Source organism: Rousettus aegyptiacus, unplaced genomic scaffold (genome assembly GCF_014176215.1).
Source record: "Rousettus aegyptiacus isolate mRouAeg1 unplaced genomic scaffold, mRouAeg1.p scaffold_m13_p_1, whole genome shotgun sequence".
NCBI classification, from domain to species: domain Eukaryota; kingdom Metazoa; phylum Chordata; class Mammalia; order Chiroptera; family Pteropodidae; genus Rousettus; species Rousettus aegyptiacus.
In genome coordinates this window covers 165,288,730-165,302,896 of record NW_023416284.1, presented here as the reverse complement: position 1 = coordinate 165,302,896, position 14,167 = coordinate 165,288,730, and the positions used below count along the sequence as shown (strand labels likewise).

Sequence of the window (14,167 nt, the reverse complement as noted above, 5' to 3'; positions counted from 1 at the left end):
GCTAGTGATAGTAATAATATGAAGAAACAGTATTAGTAATAATAATAGTAGCTAAATGTATCAATCTCTTAGTATTCTCTCATTTAATCCTCATAACAACTCTATGAAGCAGGTTGTAATTTTATCTTTAGGTCACAGAATAAGAAAACGAAGCCTACAGAGGCTCGACCATTTATTCAACAAATGTTAACTGAACACCTAGTCTGTACCAAGCAGTTTTCTAAGAGCTTGAGATTCACCAATATATAAGACAATTTCCTTGATTATATAGAAGTTATATCCTAGTTGGGGATAACCAAGTCAACAAATAAAATAATTACAGACTGTGAAAGAGTCCTGTGAAGTAAACAAGAGTATCGTGTGAGAGAGGAATGTGGGGATCAAATAGAATAATTAAAGAAGGCATCTCTAACTAGGTGATATTTAGGCTGAGATACATAAGGGATGAGAAAAGATTCGGTCATGAAAGGACTGAGGAGAGAGTGCAGAGTTTTTAAAACAAGAAGGAGCTGGCCTGTGTAAGAGGCTTATAGACAGTCATGGCTAGAGCACAGGGGGAATGGGGGTGCTGGTGGCAACGAGGTAGAAGAGGCCCAGAGGGTGGAAATCCCTGTGCACCATGGCAAGGAGTTTGGAGTGTAGTCTAATGTAATAGGAAGTCTGAATAGAATTAAAACAGAACAGTGAAAAAGGCTGATCTAAGTTAAAATTTAAAATTTAAAATTTAATTCTGGCTTTCATGCGGTGAAAGGCTTCTAAGGGTGCAAGGGTGTAACCTGGGAGAGCAGATAGGTGGCTACTCTAGCAGTCAAAGCCAGAGTAATGGGGGCTTAGGGTAAAAGAATGGGTGAAGATGGATGCTTTTAAAAAATTATTTATTATTATTATTTATGCCTACAGCACCTGGTCTTCCTAGGTGGTCTCCCATCCAAGTACTAACCAGGCCTGACCCTGCTTAGCTTTTAAGATCAGACATCAGGCTTGTTCAGGGTGGCATGGCCATAGACCATGGACTGTTGCTCCACTGGGGCATGAACCCAGGACCTTCTGCATGTAAAGCAGACATGCTAACTACTACACTATGGAACATGTCCAGATGGATGCTTTTTGTTGTGGTTGAAGTCAAGTTATTGTGACTTGCTGGTAGATGTGGAGGAAGATGAAGAAAAAGAAGGATGAAAAAAGAGGTTTCTAGCTTAAGCAACTGGGTGAATGGCAGGGCCAATAACTAAGTAGGGAAGATCAAAATAGAAGCAGGTTTGGTGAAAGAGAAATGGGATGTGAAATAAAAAGTTAGATTTTGGTCATGTTGAAAAAAATGAGCATCCAAATGAAGAGTTATTTAGGCAGTTGGTTAATGAATCTGGATGAGGAGTCTGGCTAAAGATAAAAAATATTGGATTATCTACATATAGATGGTGTTTAGAGCCCTTGGCCTAGAAGAGAAAACATACATAGAGAAGATACTTTTGGTCCGAGCACTGAGAACACTGACATTTATAATTTATAGGTCAGGAAGTAGAGAAAAATTCAGAGATAAGAGAAGAGACACTTGTCACGAGTTACCCAGTTAGTAAGGAGCTAAACTGTGATTACCGATGTAAGATTTCGGTGTAAAGTCCTGCAGAGTCAGGCAGATAGAAAGCTTCCCAGGGCAACCCAAATGACTGCAACAGATTCTTTCACTTCAAAACTCCATATCAGACAGTCAAGGCCAACCTTAACTGATTCATCCTTACTTCTTTAACCTACTTCTGGCACTACAGATGTTCCTGAATATTTGTTAACTAAGAAGCATTCTGCAACTTAACAAGTTGTAGTACTCGTGGGGTATAGTTTTGGGTGACAGAAACCACCACGAATAACATTCATTCATTCATTCACTCATTCATTCATTTATTAAACAAATACTGGGTGCTGGCTGTGTGTCAGGCCCAGATCAAGCACCTAAGGAGGCTCCAGAAGACAAGATAAGTAAGTCCCTGCTCTGTGGAGCTGATGTTGGAGAGAGGGGTCTCTATTCTCCTTTTCCCACGGATCCATTCCCTCTTCTACAAATGATCATTCTTCTTTTCTACTCTCTTTCTCCCCTTTACTTATTCAAATCCTCCATTTCCATCGAAGCCAGCCAGCCTAAAAATAGCATCTGTTATATTCCCACACGTGAGATACGTCTGACTATAAACATCGTCGTCTCACTTCCACTCTCTCCCACAGAGATCCTGCTCCAAGCAGATAGCAACATAGGAACCTCTGCAGAGACAAGCAGATTTCTGTGTGCATACTCTACAAAACAGAGAACCCTGGAGACACAGACCCTCAGGAGAGGAAGGGGTAGGAGCATGAGCTGAGTAAAACAAAAGGACAAATTTAGGGAGAATAAGGTGTTGTAGAGACAGCCCATGGTGACAGAGGAGATGGATGAGTGGGTAAATGAGTGGTCCGCAGAACTTCAGGCTACTCAGTTGTAATGCTAAACCCAGCGGGCCCACCAGAGAGCTTTTGGTGGTATTCTGTGCTCCCATGCCTAGCTCATTGCTTATTACCAAGACTGAGAGGCAGTGATAGCCACATTCAGGAATTTTCTCAGGAGGCCAGGCTCAAAGAAAGATTCTTGCAAGGAAGGTCAATTCCTCATCTCCAGCAAGGACAGGCTTCACTGGGTGTTAACCTATTTAACGCTAAAGCCTCCTAACCATGTAGATTATTAGGCTAATGCACTCTGATGGAACTACATAGATAATTCTCTCATCTGCTTACCTACAGCTAATAAACAAATAACTTCCATGAGCACATTTGACTGACATGGTCAAATAGTGAATTACGATTTAATATACACAACAGATCATCTATGTTAAAGAATTGGCTCATTTTTTTTTTGTATTCCAGCAGATGGAGCTACAGCCTGGAGAGGCTCAATATACTTCAATGGCTGATGCCCACCCCTCAAAAACAAATGAGTAATGAGAAGAGGTATAGGGAAAGAGAAGGGGAATTTCAAAAAAAGATAAAAAAAAAAAATAAAACAAACAGAGCCAAAACAAAACACAAAAACAGGTAACGCGGTGTAGAACTATTCTGTGGTTATACAAGTACCTGTACCAGTGTCAGACCCATAGTAGGCTCTCAAAAAGTAATGAATGAATACAGGTGACATAATCTGGTGACCAGATTATAGTCTGAGCCTTCTTAGAACAACAATTTTCTTCTCACTTGGCTTCGTGTTTTCCTCCTGTCTCTTTGATTATTTGCATGTGCACGCCCTTTGGACACCCACTTCCCATTAAAATGTCATGGAAAAAATTCTACGAAACTTGACTGCAGGGTCAAATTAGTGTCAAAGGGAGGTATCAGGAGAGGCATATGATAAAAATAGCCCAGCTGAGGTTCCCACCTTTTTCCCATGCTATAACGCTGTGCTCCAGGCAGTGTTACTCAAAGTGTGTTTCCCCAGCCGTCTGCATTGGTATCATCTGGGTTGTTTGTCAAAAATTCCAATTCCCAGTCACACCTTCAAAAATCCAATTCAGTGCTTCTGGGCTGGGGCATTACAAGCAATTTCTCTTCACAAACAAACTGGAGAATCTCTCTTATAGAGGAAGGAGAGCTGACAATCCCTTTTCCTCATCCTAAACTCCAAAGAGGACTGAAAACTCTGAGCACTGGGAGTTTTCAGAATTCATTCTGGAGGCAAAACCTGACCTACAAAGTGCCATGAAGCTATCTATGTATGATCCATATTTATTGCACATAATGTGAACATTCCCAGGCTTCACTGCAGAAATATTAATGTGTTTGATGAGAAAGTGCTGCCCCATTCCACAGAGGATGTTATGGGATATATGGTAGGTACACCTAAATTGCTCTTCTGAAACCCAGGAACTTTCTGGATTCAGAAATATATGGCTTCAAGGATTTCAGATAAGGGGCCCCATTCCTGTGTTCTCATGTTTTGTCCATAGGTGGTGTTTACAGCAGTAATATTTGGTTTTGACAAAGATAAGAAAGCGTAATATAGTAAGACGCCTAGATTGGGAGCTGGGAAATCTCATCTTTCTTGGTCTCAGTTCTCTCTCCTGGAAAGGATGGAGGAGATGACATTTAAGACCTTCTGACTCTAAAATTTTGATTACCACACCTACTTGCTCTGTTAAGATTTGTTGAGGCATTACTGCCACAAGGATTGGATTATGGTTTCTTGTTATTTCCATTAAAAAATGTATAAAGGCAAAATCCTTTCTCTGTCTTTTGCGTTTCTGGACAGATTCTTGACTGACATTTATCTCAGTTATCTTAAAGGGCATTTACCCAAATTCTATAGATATTTTGCTACATTATTGCACTCAGCAAAAACTGCTAGGGAACTATCAGAATGCAGAAGTAGTCATGAACTCCAGAGAGTACAATAGAACATCGTAGAAGAAAATATTATTTATGTTATAGAGGAGGAGTAAAGAGTTTTAGAACAAGACATCTGAGAAACTACTATTGCCAGAGGCTCTTGGAGCTTCATTCATTCAAGAGGCAGCAAGCTGCCTCTTAGCAGAATCCTGATGATCCATAAACCCATGTGACTGTGTTCTCTCTCTAGCCCTCTAAGCATGATTAGTGCTTAAGTGGTCGTGGAAAGATACTATCAAATCCTGAAGCAAGATTTTGAAAAATTAAACACTCATAAAACACAAAGTGAAACAAATCAATAAACTCTAAGATTGGTCCATTGGAAGCAATGTGTTATGGGTTGAACCATGTCCTCCTAAATATGTGTTGAAGTTCTAACACCCCAGTACCTCAGAATGAAACCTTATTTAAAGATAAGAATTCATGGAGGCAATCAAGTTAAAGTGAGGTCATTAAGGTGGGCCCTAATCCAACATGTCTAGTGTCCTTATAAGAAGGGGAAATTTGCGCACGCGCGAGCGCGCACACACACACACACGGAGAACACCATGTGAACAAGAAGAGATCCTTCTCTCATAGACCTCAGGAAGAACCAACCATGCTGGTTATTTTGATCTCAGACTTCTCACCTCCAGAACTGTGAAACAATAAATTCTGTTGGTTAAGCCACCATGTTTGTGGTGTTTTGTTAAGGCAACCCTAGCTAAATAATATAAAATGTTTAGTCCAATGGCAGAGGGAGGTGGTGTCTGCAAACCCTGGGGTGTACATTTGAGCGTTCACTTCATTTCTGGCTCCATTTATATGCCATTTTTTTTGTTTTATTTTTCTAACTTTGTCTTTTAATTATTTTTTTTATCTTACTGTACTAGATGTATCTTTATGAGCTGCTTGAAATTCTTCTTATGTTTGGAAATAATATAAATTGGTAAGTAACTGTTATCTTGGCTGAGCACACTGAGCACATACATGGCTAGCATGAAGCAATTAAGTGGCAAAATCTAGCTTTCCTGTAACCATCGGGGAAGGAATTGTGAGGAATGGTGAGATTCAGCTTTGTAGAGCAAATGATTTCTGCACTCTGGGAAAGAATTCTTCAGGCAATCTGCTACTTTAAAGCAGTGATTGAGTCACCAAAAAGTCAAGTCTTTTTTCACTCTTCATGATACGGAGCTGAGAGAGAGGGAAATTATTTCTAAATAAAGGACTATGGCAGGAATTTTAGGAGGTGTGTAAAGAAGTCGAGCAAAAAGAATGACCATTTATCGAGCACCTGTTTTGTAACAGGCATTCTGTTAGATGCCTGTTATGTGATAGATCATTTTATCTTTATAATAAACTTGCAAAGAGATATTTCCAGTTCCCTACTTAAAACCAAAAATATGTAACCCAGAAAGGTAAAGTAACTTGTCTATGAGAAAGGCAATTAGCAAAAAGTTGAGCTGAGAGTTGATACAGAGAAATTTGACTCTTAACTCCACAATATTTGCATCCCTCCAAATTACTTCCTTAAAGTTCAGACATTGTTTAGTTCTCTTACGTACAAATCAGGATCATCAACACCTACAGAAATGTAGGTGATGAAGAGCCTTACCTTAAATCGAACATTTAGAAACTTTAGACCAGGAGTCTACAAATGTTTGTATTTAGTATAAAAGTACATATTTTTATAAAGAATATGTAAAGAAATGATGAAACCAATGTGGCTTATAAACACATGTGAGACACAGAAGAGGATTAGGAAAAATATTTGGAGTTATAACAATGAAAACAGAGTAACTCTAGACTTTTTTTTTTTTTGTTAACATAAGAATCACTCTCTTTATTGATTATAGATGTAATATTTTAATCCTTGGAAAGTAGATTTTGGCATAAATTAATAGCTGCCCTCTAATATGCATTATTTCTTTTTAAGAAGGGTTTGTGGTTACCCAGCTAAAATTTTTATTTTGCAGTCTTCCTTGCAAATAGGCGTAGTTATGGACTCAGCTCTGACTAGCAGACTATAGGCAGAGTTTCTGTGTGCCACTGCTCACTGAGCAATTAGATGGGATGATGGTGACTTCCTGTGCCCTGTGCGCCTTCCTTCGGCTAGGAAGCAGATGTGACAATGGGAGCTGACTCAGCCATTGTGGACCTTCACATGGAAACCAGTTTTTGAACATGAAAGAGCAACAAAGAGCCCCTAGACTGAGGGGCTGTCTCACAAGCCTGGATTGTCAAGCTGCACTTGTATTTTGAAGAGACAAAAAACGAAACAAAAACCTATGTTTTTAAAGCCACTTATTTTGAGTCTCAATGTTACTGCATAGACTAATACTCTAATCAGTTCTATATTCTTTTTTATTTTTATTTTTTATTATTATTTTTATTTCTCACCCCCCACTTCCACCCCTGGTTGCTGTCTCCCCTTAAGAACTGGAGCTCTGAAGGTGGGGCGTCTCCTCCCACACACTGGTGGCATGCACCCTGGGCCAGGTGCCCCTGGGGCCTGGCACCTCCGGCCCCCTTGGGGAGCCTGGTGCACCCAGGATATAGTCGGTGGCTCTACCTGAGGCGCAAACCTAGGACCTTCTGCAGGTAAAGCAGACGTGCTCACCACTACTCTATGGAACCACTCCTCTATATTCTAATAATTAAATAGACTACTTCACCCTCAAAATCTTCTAACTGTGAGTGTATGTGAAAATTCTCCTAATAGTAGAATTATGTACCATCTTTCAGTATCCCTTTTGTGGTCCAGCTGCTTTCAACAGAGAGATCATTAAATACAGATGCTCCTTAACTTATGATTGGATGATGTCTGGATAAATGCATCATAAGTTAAAAATATCATAAGTTGAAATGCATTTCATACACCTAAACTACCAAACATATAGCTTAATGTAGCCTACTGTAAACATGCTCAAAACACTTGCATTAGCCTACAGCTGGGCAAAATCACCTAACACAACGAATACACTATAGAGTAGCAGTCATCTGGTCTCACAGTCAAGTGCCTGACCGAGAGCTGCAGCTGCTCAACATCAGTATTGTACCGCAGCATAGTGCTAGCTCAGGAAGAGATCAGAATTCAAAATTCGAAGTTCAGTTTGAACTGGATGCTATCACTTTTACACCACTGTAAAGTTGAAAAATCTTAAGTCGAACCGTTGTTAAGTCAGGGACTGTGCGTATTGGGGGCACTTCACTTCCTTGTTTCCTTCCAGGAAAGTCTCCCAAGGGGGTCCTGATGCCTCATGTTCCCCCAGGAGCCCCTGAGCTGGGTCTGAAGCCCTGGTTTGTTTCTTTTCAGTGCAGGATAGGCGTAATTGTAAAAACGAAGACCGTGTGAGGATGAACTGTTATTTATCAGTGATTTCGTTTAAGCTCAAACAGTCCAAAGTGACTGGAAATTTCTGTCTTGATCTGACCTATGAGCCCTATGAAATCAGAGCAGGGTGTTGGATCAGGGGTTTCTCAGATTCGCCTGAGGTTTCTAGAGATAGTACTTTGGCAGCTTCAGGAAAAGATGGAGAGGGGGTGCTATGATCAGAATTCCCCTTCGATCCCCTTTTCTAAAATAGGGTTTAGGGGAGATGTGAGAGGAGTCCCCACAAACCACTAAGCAAACCGGGCCAACAGCTTTAAGTTCTATAATCCACTTCAAGGGAGAGGAAAAGTGAAAAGGCATTTGTCCTTTTTCTATAGATATTCTAACAGACTATTGCACTCAGCAAGATCACTAGGAAGGTTATAACAGAGTTTAAAGCAGAGTTAGTTTCTGGTAGGAGTAGGAATTGTATATAAGCCTATCGAACACAAGGGACCCGACTGACATAAGAGATGCTAGAGTTAATGTGGGTGGGGTGGGGAAGGCAGGGAGACAGACCATCCAGCCATATTAGCTAGAACTGATGTTGGTAAAAATCCCTCTTGGAAATGGAGATATTAAAATTATGGGATTTTGTTTTGTTTTGCATAAGGGAAAAAAAGAAGTAAGACAGGGAAAATCATGGGGTTCATTAAATAAGAAATGGTCTGTAAAAAATATTGAGGGGAATTATATTGTGAAGAGAGATAAAAGTATAACTTTGGCTTTTTTTTTTTTTTTTTTGCCTAATATAAGAAGTTTGTTCATCAGACTGATAAAACACAAGGTGTATAATTAAATAATGTCATCATACAATAGCTCCAAGTCCTGGGTAGATCTTAGGTGAAGAAAATTAAACAGAGAGGGTCCCTGTCTTAGTCACTAAAATCCTAGGCATATAACAGTGATCTAGCTTGAGGAAAACTATAACGCTATAAATAATAAAGTTGGTTTTTAGACCACAACATTATTTTCAAGATTCTTGTCATGCTATATCACCCTAAAGAAATTTCTCCTGCCTGGGACTAGTATTGAGTGGAGCTGGAATTCAGAAATATGCAGGTTAACAAGTTTTCTCTAAAAGGAAAACAAGTTATATAAAACAAAGGCTATTTAAATAGAAAGTGACTCTAGGTATCCTTAGAAAACCTCTACATATCTTCATTTTATCTATCTATCTATCTATCTATCTATCTATCTATCTATCTATCTATCTATTTTTAGTGGGGCATTACTGGTAGAAAAATGGATGATAATCTGGAACAAATCCATGTGAGCAAATCCCACATATGGTGTCAAGCCAGAAGTCCTTTCTTCACTTATATCATAAGAAAAACACCGTAATTCTCTAAACTTTCCCCTTGGATTGCCTGAAGTCCTTTGCTTACTTGCACAAGGCAATGTTGATTTGGATTGGTCTTCAGACTGAGGTCAATACAGGGCCTGGCTGGCTGGCTCTCATATTTGGCACAGGAAAGTCTTCTTACGTCTCAGGCGAAATAGTAAGGAAGTGCCCAAGGCCACTGGAAAGTTGGTGCCTCTGCTGAATTTATAACTCAAGGTAATGAAAGACAAGTGTTGAAACACAACAATCAAAAACTGAGAAGCAAAAATAGGAAAGGTTGAACGGTGTGGTAACCCGGCCAGTATTTGGAAACAGATGGCATAAAAGATTAAAAATATCCGGCACAAATGGGATTAATTAAGAATGGCAGGGCATAACAGAGTGAGGAACATATGGGCGGATATGGATTTAAGCTTGATTTATAAAGCTAAGGGAATCCAAGGTGTTTCAGGGTATATAAATGACCCCTATCAAAGAAATACGTACTGTAGCCTACATGCAGATCTCAGGGGTTATTAACACCTCACTGGGAATATTTGTAAAGGTAAATTTAAGTTTGGCGTCATTATGGTCTTCACTATGATTTTCCTAAGAAGAAAATAGAAGTCTGTAAAATAGGATCGTTATATATATTTGAATATAATTCAAGAGCTTTCAAATATATCTACTTTGAAAATACATATGCATTGATTATTATCTAAAAAGTTGATATTCTTTTGCATCTTTTAAAAAGTCTCTTCAATCTACCAACCCTAAAAGAATGTATTATAGAGACAGAAGGCCCTCAAAATTTAAGAGATTATAAAATCACAGAGTAGTGGTTGCCAGGAGCCTTTCTCTTCTGACATTGTTGACTTGAGCATGTTCTATTGGTGGTAAATACTGAACCAGGGTAAGAACAGGTACCAGGTAGACAGCAGTGCTTTTTATAAGACAGGAGGAGTTGTACAAAAACTTGAAGTTTTTATTAAAAAAAAGAAGAGAGAAAGAGAGAGAGAGAGAGAAATAATCTATTTTAAGGCCCATCTTTTTCAAGTTAATAGTCTAATATCATTTTCTTTAACATTTTTATTTATTAAAACTCAAAATAATTCAGTTGAGTAGGAAATCCTCCATAGTCGCATGGGGTCTCGCTGCATCATGGATTCATCATGGGATCCTGGTTGCCAGAGTCAGCTGTGGTGAACTTCTGATTTATTTTTCTGTAAAATTATTTTGTTTTTAAGGATCAAATCAGGTAATATTTATAAAAGCACATTGAAAAAGTAAGTCATTATACAAAGTATATTATTTTATAAAATTATTATTCTTCGTTCATGGAATCATGGCTTGGTTATCCTGAAACTAATTGGGTTCTGTTTTACTGAAGAAACAAAGGAAAAAAACAATTCCGTCTCTTCTCACTGACTTATAAAGCGATCTTCTGCACGTCAAACGATGTAAACCTAGCCTAGCAATTATCTTTCTTTTTCCCTTTTCCTGAAAGGCAAGACTTTGTGCAGTCATCTGCTGACAATTTCCTGTCCTTGCTACTAATGGCAACTGCAATTTGATCGAGAGCCTTGATCCCTGAAAATAACCCTTTCCTGCAAAAAGACATCATAAAGTTTGGCTATAAAATAAACATTTTTGTTTCATCTAAATAATAAAAGGGAACATTCATATACAATCTTATTCATATATATTCTTATACATATAAGAATATATATATCTTTGAACAGAAAAATATCTAAATGTCTCAAGTCAAATGTTTAAAAGACAGAGAGAGTGGGATAAAATATTTGGACTATAAGTGATAGGTAAAGGATTAAGTTAATTTATAAAAGAGATGATTACATTTTTTTAAAAAATCCAAAATATAAGTGGCCAAATGACATAAACAATTTCTAGAAGTGAAAATGCAAATGATTAATAAACATATGAAATTAAAAATAAAATAAAATATATTTTCTGCTGACTGACAGTCCACAATTAAAAAAACTGATAACATGCGATGCTAATAAAAATATGGGGAAATAAGCCTACTCATATATTACTAGTCGAGAGTACAAATTACTGCAATCTTTTGGAAAGAATCTATGGACCACAGTAGTAATTCTAAACACTGGTGCCAGAAAGGGTGACCTGTCTTCGTTCACTTATTTATGAAACAAATATTTCTTGTGTGCCTTCCCTATGCCAGGAATGTAGAAGTGAATAAGAGAAACAAATCTCTGCTCTTACAGAGCTCACAGTTTATTGAGAGAGAGACAATGGGCATAATAAATAAGTCAATTGCATAGTATATAAGGAAGCGATATGTGCTTTGGAAAAAACTGCAGCAGAGTAAGGAAAGTCTACATTATTGAGATGGGTGTGTAGGCTGCAGTTTTAATTAGGGGATCTGTATAAGTCTGGCAGAGAATGTGAAATTTGAGCGAAGACTTGAAGGAAGTGAAGGAACGGCTATTAGCATGTTTATGGGGGAAGAAAGTTCCAGGCACAAGAAAGAGCCAGTATAAATATAAATACATATAAATAGATAAAAAATAAAGTAGTCAAATTTGTAAAACCAGAAAGTAAGATAGTGTTGCCAGGGTTTGGGGGCTGGCAGAATAAGAGAGATGTTGTTTAAGGGCACACCCTTGCAATTTGTAGATAAATAAGTCCTGGCAATCTAATGCACAGTACAGGGATTATAGTTAATATTATAAACAGCAAACTCAGCAAGTTATATAACATTATATAACTCCCACTTCAAAAAAGAAATGGTCATTATGTGACTTGATAGAGGTGCCACCTCATGCTACAATGACAATTATGCTGCAATATGTATATGTGGATCAGATCAGCATGTCATACATTTTAAACTTACACAATTATATGCCAATTATATTTTGATAATAAAAAAGTTGATAAAAGAGTGGACAGAGATTGCACTCTTCTCTCCCAAGTTTTCTAATTTCCTTCCTGTTGAATTTCTTCATTCATATATTCAATTCATGTTTGTAACGCATGGAAGGGTGTGTTGATCTGTCAGTTATCAGAAAGATAGTCTTACTTTTGGTCTATCATGCGTGCTCACAGAGTCCAGAGATTTGGGCAAATTATTTCTTTATGTTTTCCGTAAAATCGCCCCGAGTCCATACAGATTCACCTAGAACAACAGCAATTCGCATGGCATCAGCGAATCCCCTTCTGCGATCTCCCTCCTTTGTCTCCTTGGCGCTTTTTCCTTTGCTTTGCCCGCCCTAACGATCTTCCCCGGGCAGAGATTTTGCCCACTCTTGGAGCAGGCTCCAGGTCCTTCATTTTGTTCAATGAGGAACATTTATAAAGCCAGCAAACTCATCTCTTGCTAATATGACCTTCTTTCATTACATTTATGTTGTCCCATTAATTTTGCTAACAAAATGCAGTCACTTTATCCTGTCTAATCAGAGACCTCTCTCCTAATATAGTGGGAATGCTCATGTCTGACCATATTGCACAGTGAATCTTTTTTCTGTACTTCTTTTACTAGGTCCTCTGAAAATTTCCCATACTTTACAAGTTTTCTTTAAAATAAAAAAAAAAATTTTTTTAAGGTTCAACATACTTTCACATGTGGAGTTTGGTGGATTTTAAAATCCAGATGTATCAATTTAACTACCACCCTGAATAAGGTATAGATGCTTTCCAGCACCCCAGAAGCTTCCCTATACCCGCATCAAGTTTATTCTAACTTCTGGCACCATAAATTAATTTTGGATTGTTCTTGAACCTGATACAAGTGGAACCATTTTGTAGATATTCGCTCATGTCTTCTTTCTTTCACTCAAAATTAAGTGTGTGAGATATAGTCATGTTGTATTGTAGGTAGCAATAGTTTTTCTTTTATTATTATTTTATAGTATTTTATTGTATAAATATACCAACAATTATTTGTTCTATTATTGGTAGATACTTGGGTGATTTCAATTTTTGGCAATTGTGTATGAAATTGCTATAATTGTTCATGTGCATGTTCTTTTGTGAATATATGAATTTTTTTCTCTTAGGCAGTGGTAGCATACTTTTTCTGTAAAGGCCAGACGGTAAATGCTTTAGGATTTGCAGGTCATAGGGTCTTTGTCACAATTAGTTAATTATCTGCTGTAGTGTAAAAGCAGCCATATACAATACATAAATAAACAAATGTGGCTAGGTTTCAATAAAACTTTATTTACAAATAACAGATTTGGCCTACACACCATAGTCTGTTGAACTTTGCTCTGCTCTTAGATTTGTAACTAGGATTGGGTGTTAGTGGTATGTTAATTATGTTTTACCATTTTTGAATGTGGTAATACCAAATTATACTCCCACCAGCAATGGAGGAGAATTCCACATATCTTTACCAACATTTCCAAATTATCTTTAAATTCCTGAATACACTGTATTTTTTCTCATTTGTACAGTAGTATTATTACAGCTATAATCATTCTAACTATAAACTGTTATCTAACTTTTTGTTCTCCAAAAAGTCACTGTAGTAACTACCTATCATTAATGCCTCTAATCCTTGCAAAGGAATAGCAGTGATACTTCAGTTTGTATTTTTCTGCCCTTTTAATTTGATGTAGAAGAGCACTGTATTGGCAGTTGGGAGACCTAAGCTGAGGTGCTCTATAACTCTAATATAGTCATCTCTGTGCCTCATTTTCTTAATCTGTAAAATGGGACTGATAACTACCTTGGCTATATCTCTGAGTTTTTATAAAGACAAAAAAAATTGATAATAAAATTAATGATAGGAAAATTATTACAATAGACTGAGTAAAAAAAAAAAAAAGTCATAGAATAGTATGTCTAGTGTGATTCTAACCAGAGGAGTGGGGGTGGCAATGTATGTTTACAGGTGTAGAAAACAATGCCAGAAAAATATGCCAGTGACAATTTGGGAAAGATAACCTATACTGATAGTTTTATTTCCTTTTTGATGTTCTTTAATATTTTCCAAAATTTTCAAAATAAACATAAATTACCTTATGCAATCAAGAAAAAAAGTTAATTTTTAAAAGTACACGGTGTAGACTGAGAAGCTGCATCTGCTCCCCCTTGGGTGGTCA

General features: G+C 37.6%; 1 pseudogene; it reads right to left on the bottom strand.

The window, feature by feature from the left end:
* Window positions 1–891: 891 nt before the first annotated feature.
* On the bottom strand, window positions 892–1,007 carry LOC118605164 (annotated as a pseudogene).
* Window positions 1,008–14,167: the final 13,160 nt, after the last annotated feature.